The sequence below is a fragment of the Pongo pygmaeus genome, chromosome 13 (assembly GCF_028885625.2).
Source record: "Pongo pygmaeus isolate AG05252 chromosome 13, NHGRI_mPonPyg2-v2.0_pri, whole genome shotgun sequence".
In the NCBI taxonomy this organism is placed as follows: Eukaryota; Metazoa; Chordata; class Mammalia; order Primates; family Hominidae; genus Pongo; species Pongo pygmaeus.
The window spans coordinates 124,015,356-124,023,495 of NC_072386.2; positions in this window are offsets into that span (position 1 = coordinate 124,015,356).

An 8,140-nucleotide genomic window follows, 5' to 3' on the forward strand; every position below is an offset into this window, starting at 1 on the left:
TTGGGACGCTGAGGCAGGAGAATCGCTTGAACTTGGGAGGTGGAGGTTGCAGTGAGCCAAAATCGCACCACTGCACTCCAGCCTGGGCAACATAGCAAGACTCCTTCTCAAAAAATAAAATGTATATCAAAAATAAAAATATTATTACCGTATGAGCTGGCAATCCTTCTTTTGGGTATACACCAAGGAATTGAAAGGGGGTCTGGAAGAGACGTGTGCACGTCTGTGTTCCTAGCAACGGAACTCACCATAGCCAAAAGCTGAAAGCAGCGGCGGTGTTCACCAAGGCGTGATGGCTGCACTGAGTGAGTCTGTCTGTAGATGGAATATTACTCAGCCCTAGAAAGGGAGGAGACGCTGACACCTGCTACAGCGTGGGTGAGCCTTGATGCCTTATGCTAAGTAAAATAAGCCAGTCCAACAAGGAAAAATGCCATGCAATTCTATTTACTTTTTTCTTTTTTTTTGGCAGAGTCTTTCTCTCTCACCCAGGCTGGAGTGCAGTGGTGAGATCTTGGCTCACTGCAACCTCTGCCTCCCAGGTTCAAGCGATTCTCCCACCTCAGCCTCCCGAGTAGCTGGCACCACAGATGTGTGCCACCATGCCCGGCTAATTTTTGTATTTTTAGTAGAGACTGGGTTTCACCATGTTGGCCAGGCTGTTCTAGAACTCCTGACCTAAGGTGATTTGCCTGCCTTGGCCTCTGAAAGTGCTGGGATTACAGATGTGAACCACTGCGCCCAGCCACAATTCCGCATGTCTGAGGGACTGGAGTCATCAAATTCGTAGAAATAGAGAGGAGAATGGTGGGTGCCTGGGGAAGGCAGGAATGGGGATCTGTGAACGGTGTTGAGTTTCAGTCTGGGAAGATGAAAAGAGTGTTGTAGTTGGATGCTGGTGATGGCTGCACAACGATATGAATGAACTCAACACCATGGAACTGTGCATGTTTAAATAGTTGAGATGGTAAATTTTATGTTATGTGTATTTTACCACAGTAAGGAAGGAAGAAAGGGGAGGATGGAGGAAGAAAAGGGGAAAGAAGGGAGGGAGGGAGGGATGGAGGGAGGGAGGAAGGAAGGAAGGAAGGGAGGGAGGGAAGTTCCCTGTGGGCAGCCCTTAACTATTCAGAGGGACAAGTGGGACAAGCCTGGGGGCTGTGTTCCTGCCCCTGAGGGACTCTGGCCCAAGGCTTCCCTGCCTGCAGACCCCATTCCAACAGGCCACTTCTGAGACTGCAGAGTCTTGGTGGTCTCCAGGTCCACGACCAGGGAGTCCCACATGGGGACGGTGCTCTCCACTCCACCCACCCATGAGCTGAGGGTTAGGCTGCCGCCCAGCATCCTGGTGCCACCTGCCCTGTTTGCAGGGCTGAGTGTTCTCCCTGGACGGACCTGGCACATGGAAGAGCTCAGTGATCAGCTGTGGATCCAGTCCTCTGAGGCTGTGCCCTGTACCGTGAAGGACACCAGAATATGTCACCCCAAAATTAGCCTCAGAAATTATCTTGAGTTGAAGGCAACTAAGATGCAGCAGAAGCAGGGAAATCTCTCTCTGCCCTGTCCCTCTGCTGTCTGAGGCAGGATGGAAATTCTCTTTATAGGAGAGAGACGCATCAGCCAGAGGAAATAAGGCACCCGAGGACTCTGTGAACGAACCTTCCGCCTTAGTTTCCTCCCAATACTCACCTTGCCGGTTTCCCAACCTTGGAAGCCTAAAACCGCTCTCCTGGGTCCTGTCATTTCCCCACATGTTGATTATTCTTTGTTGAAGATGCTCCATAACCCATTTCTAAGTCACTGTTCTGAGTTGCTTTTTGTTGAGGCTTCTCCAGTGAGATGTGCGCTACCTGCATTAATGAACTGTTTTTTGCTTTTGTAAGGAGCCCCAGTTGGAACCCTAAAAGGAGCAGAGGGAAACTATCACTCCCCTACCACAGCACAGTGGACTGCCATGTTCAGGGCTGGGGGCTAGTCCGGGTTCTCACACCTTTTGGCTGACTTTCCAGCCCCCACCCCTCATCCCGTCAGCTCACCGTTTCCATAAAACATTTGTCATGGTGATGTGCAAGGAGCTCCCTGCCACTGCCCCGAACTTCTTCCCTGAAAACAGCCAGCCGGTGTTCAGAGGAAGGGAAGGAATAAAAGGCTCTGCAAAGGAGAGCCCGGTCAGACCAGGAGGTGTAAGCATGAAACCAATGTGTTACTCACAAGACCAGGAGGTGTAAGCGTGAAACCGATGTGTTACTCACAAGACCAGGAGGTGTAAGCATGAAACCGATGTGTTACTCACAAGACCAGGAGGTGTAAGCATGAAACCCATGTGTTACTCACAAGACCAGGAGGTGTAAGCATGAAACCCATGTGTTACTCACAAGACCAGGAGGTGTAAGCATGAAACCGATGTGTTACTCACAAGACCAGGAGGTGTAAGCATGAAACCCATGTGTTACTCACAAGACCAGGAGGTGTAAGCATGAAACCCATGTGTTACTCACAAGACCAGGAGGTGTAAGCATGAAACCCATGTGTTACTCACAAGACCAGGAGGTGTAAGCATGAAACCCATGTGTTACTCACAAGCAGCTGGGCCAGGGAAGGACTTGGTTCAGAAGAGGGAACAGTCTTGCCCAAGGTCTTGCAGAATTCAGGGCAATGTTGTGGCCCAAACCCAGGTCCAGGGAGACCTCCATTCTGGTTTGCATGTGTTGGAAACAAGTGCTTGGTGTAGCGAAAAGAAACCCGCACTTAGAAAATTTCTCAGCAAGTCACTTTTACTTCTGCAGAAGGGTGTTGCTTGTGCCTGTTACAATCCCAAGAGCACACTGAACAAAGGAGGGAAGGGGTTTTCATCCCTAACGCAGTTTCTGTTTCTGTGTCCTTCCCCTATTGGCTGGGGTTGGGCCGCATAATCTAAGCTGACCCCGACTGGCTAAGGCTTAAACCTTCCCAAATAAGGTAAAGGTGTGATTTTTGAAAAGGTTGCGGGGGTAGGATTGGTTTACAAGTTATGGCCAGGAAGTTGAATCTTTGAAGAGGAACTTAGTTGTCCCAACAATTTCCCCTCTTCTGTTTTATAGTTCTTCCTCTTCAAATTTCTTTAACAGGATTTGGCTTTGTTGTTCTTCTTGATCATCTAGGAGCAAGAACTTATCTGACTATGGATGGGGAGAGGTGGGGGAGGTTTTTGTGAGAGCTGCTTCTATGAGCCTTTGCGTTAACCCAGGAATACAAAGTATGATACAGCAGCCCACAAGGATGAGTACACCTGTAACTGTTGCAAGGGGGGTAAAGATTGAGGTCATGAGTCCCTTCTGTTTTCCAAACCATTTCTCCATGACACCTGTAAAGGGGTCATCTATTCCAGAGTTCTCGGCTAATTCATTTGCTAGGGTGGTAAGGCTTGTAAGGCTTTTGTGATTTTCCCATCCGGGGCTGTGTTATTGGGGATAAAAGTGCAACATTGGACCCCAGTCATGACATAGACTCTGCCTTTTTTTGGCCAATATCATGTCAAGGGCTATCCTATTTTCCCAGGCCATCTGGCTGGTAGGGCCTAATTGTCAAGCTATTCCTTTTGTGGCGTCTCTGGTGTAACTGATGAATCACCATTGATTATAGTATATATAATGTATCCAGTCTACATTTTTGTTTATAGTGGACCACGAGAATAAGATAGACTCAAACCTGGTGGCTATTTGGTTTCGAGCTTTGAATTCATTTGGTACCCCCCAGCGTGACCCTGATACTGTCTACGTAAACATGAGGGGTCAAAGGACCCATGAGGGGCTTCTCTTTTCCTTTGGGTTACCTGCTTCCTGTCTGGTTGGTGAAATGCCAAGGTGAAAGGGATGGCCAATTGGATCAGAGCGCAAATGCTGCTCCAGTTGTTTGGCAGAGGACTCAATATTGGTCCCCCACAATACCACTGTACATCTGCTTGGGGATGGATTAGGGCTGACTGATTGGTTAGCTCTTGGAAAGGTTTAGGCCCACTACATCCCATCAGGTTTCCAAGGAATGTCAGATTTTCCCCTTGCCATGAGAGACATGAGGTAAAATTGGCATCAAGAGCTGGAAGTCAAGTGGCCCTTGGGGGCTGTCCCATAGGGCTTCTGACTTTTGGGAAAACTGGTGGTTTTGGCAATTTGAGTGTGTGGCTCCTTTGGTAAAGTGGATGTAAGGTTTTAGGGCGGTGCAACCCTCTGAGGAGGTCCAGCCCTGACATTGGGTGGTCTAGATAACATCTCCCCAATTATAACATAACCCCTGGAAGGCTCGTGGTTGTCCATCACAAGGGCTGGGGTTTCTGGTTTGTCTGAAGCGGGTGGAGGGGCAGAGGTACTTTTCTGAAGAAGCTAGCTGTTTTTGACTCTGAAGGTCTCCACAGGGCATGACAAGGCAAGCACTGGATGTGATTGTTTGAGGGCAGGGTGATCAGGTTACATTGATGATGAAATGTTCTTTGGTAACTAAAGGAAGAAAAAAAGGACAGATTAAACGCTTTTGAACATTAGTTTGGAGGGTGTTGGTCCTGGAGTGACAGTCCATGACTTTGCAAGGGGTGGGTCCCTCCTTTTTCGACCGTTTGGATTGCTATCTCAGTGGTTAGGAGTATTAGACAAGGTCCTTCCCAGGTTGGTTTGAGCTTTCCCTCTTTCCATCTTTTGATAAGGACATGATCTCTGGGCTGGTGTTAGTGAACTGGGAATTTGAGGGGTGGAGTTTGCACTAGAAGGCCTTGAGTCCTGAGGGAGGAAAGGGTGGAAGACAGACCAAATTGCATTTTTTTAGAAACTGATCTCTTGTTTCAAATGTAGGAAGGTCAGTAGCGGAATTGAGATAAGGCAGTCCATAGAGCATTTCATAAGGGGACAGGCCAAGATCTTTTCAAGGGGCAGTTTGGATTCTTAGTAAGGCAATGGGAAGGCATTTTGTCCATGGTAACCGCGTTTCCAAGATTAGTTTGGTTAGGTGACTTTTTAGAGTTTGATTCATTCTTTCTACCTTCTCTGATGAGGGTGGATCAGGGAATATGATATTCCCATCTTATTCCTAGTGCTTAGGTTAACCCCTTAATGATGTGTGCAGTGAAGTGGGTCCCATTGTCTGAATCAATGTTCTCTATTAGTCCAAACCTGGGCATGATATGTTCCAAAAGGGCTTTGACTACGTTACTGGCTGTTGCGCTTGGGAAGGGGAGGCTTCTACCCAGTGGGTGAGATGGTCTACTATTACTAGTAAATACTTGAGGCGGCCTACTGGGGGCATTTCAGTGTGGCCAACTTGGGCACTTTGGAATGGCCTCAACCCTGGGTTTTGTCCCCCAGGAGGTTGCTTCTTTAAGGGTTTGCTTATTAGTTTTTCTGCACACTGTGCAACCATCTGTCACTTGCCTAGCAAGGGTATATATCCCTACACACCCATAGACTCTCTGAGGGCTGCATCGCACATAGCTTGAGGACCCCACTGAGTTCCCTGATGAAGCTGTGACAATATTTCTCTCATGAGGGGCTTAGACAGCATTTCCCTTCCATCTGGTATTACCCACTTTCCCTCTGGGCTCTCCTTAGCTTCTGCGTTCTTTAGTTTCTCTTGGTCTGCACAGGAGAAGATGGGGATCACAGCTGGAGGAGGAAGACAAGGGGTGAGATGGAAAATGGGTGCCTCTTGGGAAGAGACAGCTTGTTTAGCTATCTGATCTGCGAAGTTGTTTCCCCAGCTTTCAAAAGATGGGTGTTTGGGGGCCTAGGACATGGACAATTACAATTTCTTCTGGCAGCTGAAAATTTTCATTCATTCATTTATTGAGATGAAGTCTCGCTCTGTTGCCCAGGCTGGAGTGCAGTGGCATGATCTCGGCTCACTGCAACCTCCACCTCCCAGGTTCAAGCAATTCTCCAGCCTCAGCTCCCAAGTAGATGGGATTACAGGCGCCCAACACCACACCCGGCTAATTTTTGTATTTTTGTAGAGATAGGGTTTCACCATGTTGTCCAGGCTGGTCTTGAACTCCTGACCTCAGGTGATCTGCCCACCTCGGCCTCCCAAAGTGCTGGGATTATAAGCGCGAGCCACCATGCCCGGCCTGGCAGCTGAAGATTTTCTAGTGCTTGCATAATTAATTCCTTGTGGACCAGATCTTGGCCCTTACTATTTATGAGGTCTTGTTGAGTCCAGATTTTTCAAAGGTATGGACTACTCCGAAGGCATACTTGGAGTCAGTGTAAATAGTTCCTTCCTGATTCTGCAGGGATTTTAAGGCTTGGTTTAATGCAAAGAGTTCACATGTTTGGGCAGACCAGACATTTGGCAGTCTTCCTGACTCTACATCTGTGAGGTCTCCCCAACAACTAAGGAGTACCTGTTGTGCCTTTTTCCTTCAATGACCCGGGAGGAGCTGTCTATAAAGAGGTGACCCCCTGTTTGGAAGGGGGTTTCGTTTAGATCCAGTCTGACTCTAGTTTGATAACTGATTAGACCTAAGCAGAGATAGAGTCATCCACGTTCTTGGTGTGTTGAACAAAGAACTGAACAAAATGCACAAAGTAAGAAAGAACAAAGAAAGAACAAATGAAAGACAAAGCAACAAAAGACCTGGAAAGCACAGCTTTATTGAAAACAATTCACAGGGTGGGAGTGACTGAAGCAAATGGGTCAAGAGCCTCCTCAATTAGGGTTTTTATTAAGCTAAAGGAACCTGGCAACACCCCTCACTGCCCTTTAGAGGCCTCTGATTGGCTGCCATCTGTCTGCTGCTATCTGTCACCAAAATATGTCTTATTTTAGCAAGAAGTGGAGCATAATCTATTTAACCAATTGCCTCATGCTGGACTTTGAGGATATTTTTCTATTTTTTAAAAAATTGTTTTTGTTTTGTTTTGGTTTTTTTGAGACAGGGTCTGGCTCTATTGCCCAGTCTGCACTGCAGTGGTGCAATCATAGCTCACTGCAGCCTCCAAATCCTGGGCTCAAGCAATTCTCCTACCTCAGCCTCCCAAGTTGCTGGGATTACAAGGTACGTGCCACCATGCCTGACTAATTTTTCTGATTTTTAGTAGAGACGGGGGGGGGGGGTCTCACTATGTTGTCCAGGCTGGTCTTGAACTCCTGGCCTTAAGCGATCCTCCCACCTCACGCCTGTCAGCCATTGTGCTCAGCTGTTAGAGGTTTTATAAAAATGAAAAATGTCACATACTGTTTTTCCAGAAACTTCATTGGCACTAGTAAGGTTCTAGGGAGTTGGCAAACTCTGATTGCTGAATGACTGCAGTGGGTAAAGCTCTAATAGGTGAGTGATGGTGGCAGATGAAGCTCTGACTAGTGAGTGATGGTGGCGGGTGAAGCTCTGATTGGTGAGTGATGGTGGTAGGCAAAGCTCTAACAGATGAGTGATGGTGGCGGGGGGAAAGAAAGAGAAATCAGACTGTTACTGTGTCTATGCAGAAAGAAGTAGACATAAGAGACTCCATTTTGTTCTGTACTAAGAGAAATTCTTCTGCCTTGAAATGCTGTTAATCTGTAACCCTAGCCCCAACCCTGTGCTTGCAGAGACATGTGCTATGTTGACTCAAGGTTTAATGGATTTAGGGCTGTGCAGGATGTGCTTTGTCAAAAAAGTGCTTAAAGGCAGTATGCTTAGTAAAAGTCATCAAATTCTCTAATCTTGAGTACTCAGTGACACAATACACTGCAGAAGGCCACAGGGACCTCTGCCTAGGAAAGCCAGGTATTGTCCAAAGTTTCTCCCCATGTGATAGCTTGAGATATGGCCTCATGGAAAGGGAAAGACCTGACCGTCCCCCAGCCTGACACCCATAAAGGGTCTGTGCTGAGGAGGATTAGTAAAAGAGGAAGGCCTCTTTGCAGTTGAGATAAGAGGAAGGCATCTGTCTCCTGCTCGTCCCTGGGAATGGAATGTCTTGGTGTAAAACCCGATCATATGTTCTATTTACTGAGATAGGAGAAAACCACCTTATGGCTGGAGGTAAGACATGCTGGCGGCAATACTGCTCCTTAATGCACCAGGATGTTTGTGTAAAGTCAAACATAAATCTGGCCTATGTGCACATCAAGGCACAGCACTTTTCCTTAAATTTATTTATGACACAGAGATCTTTGCTCACATGTTTTCCTGCTG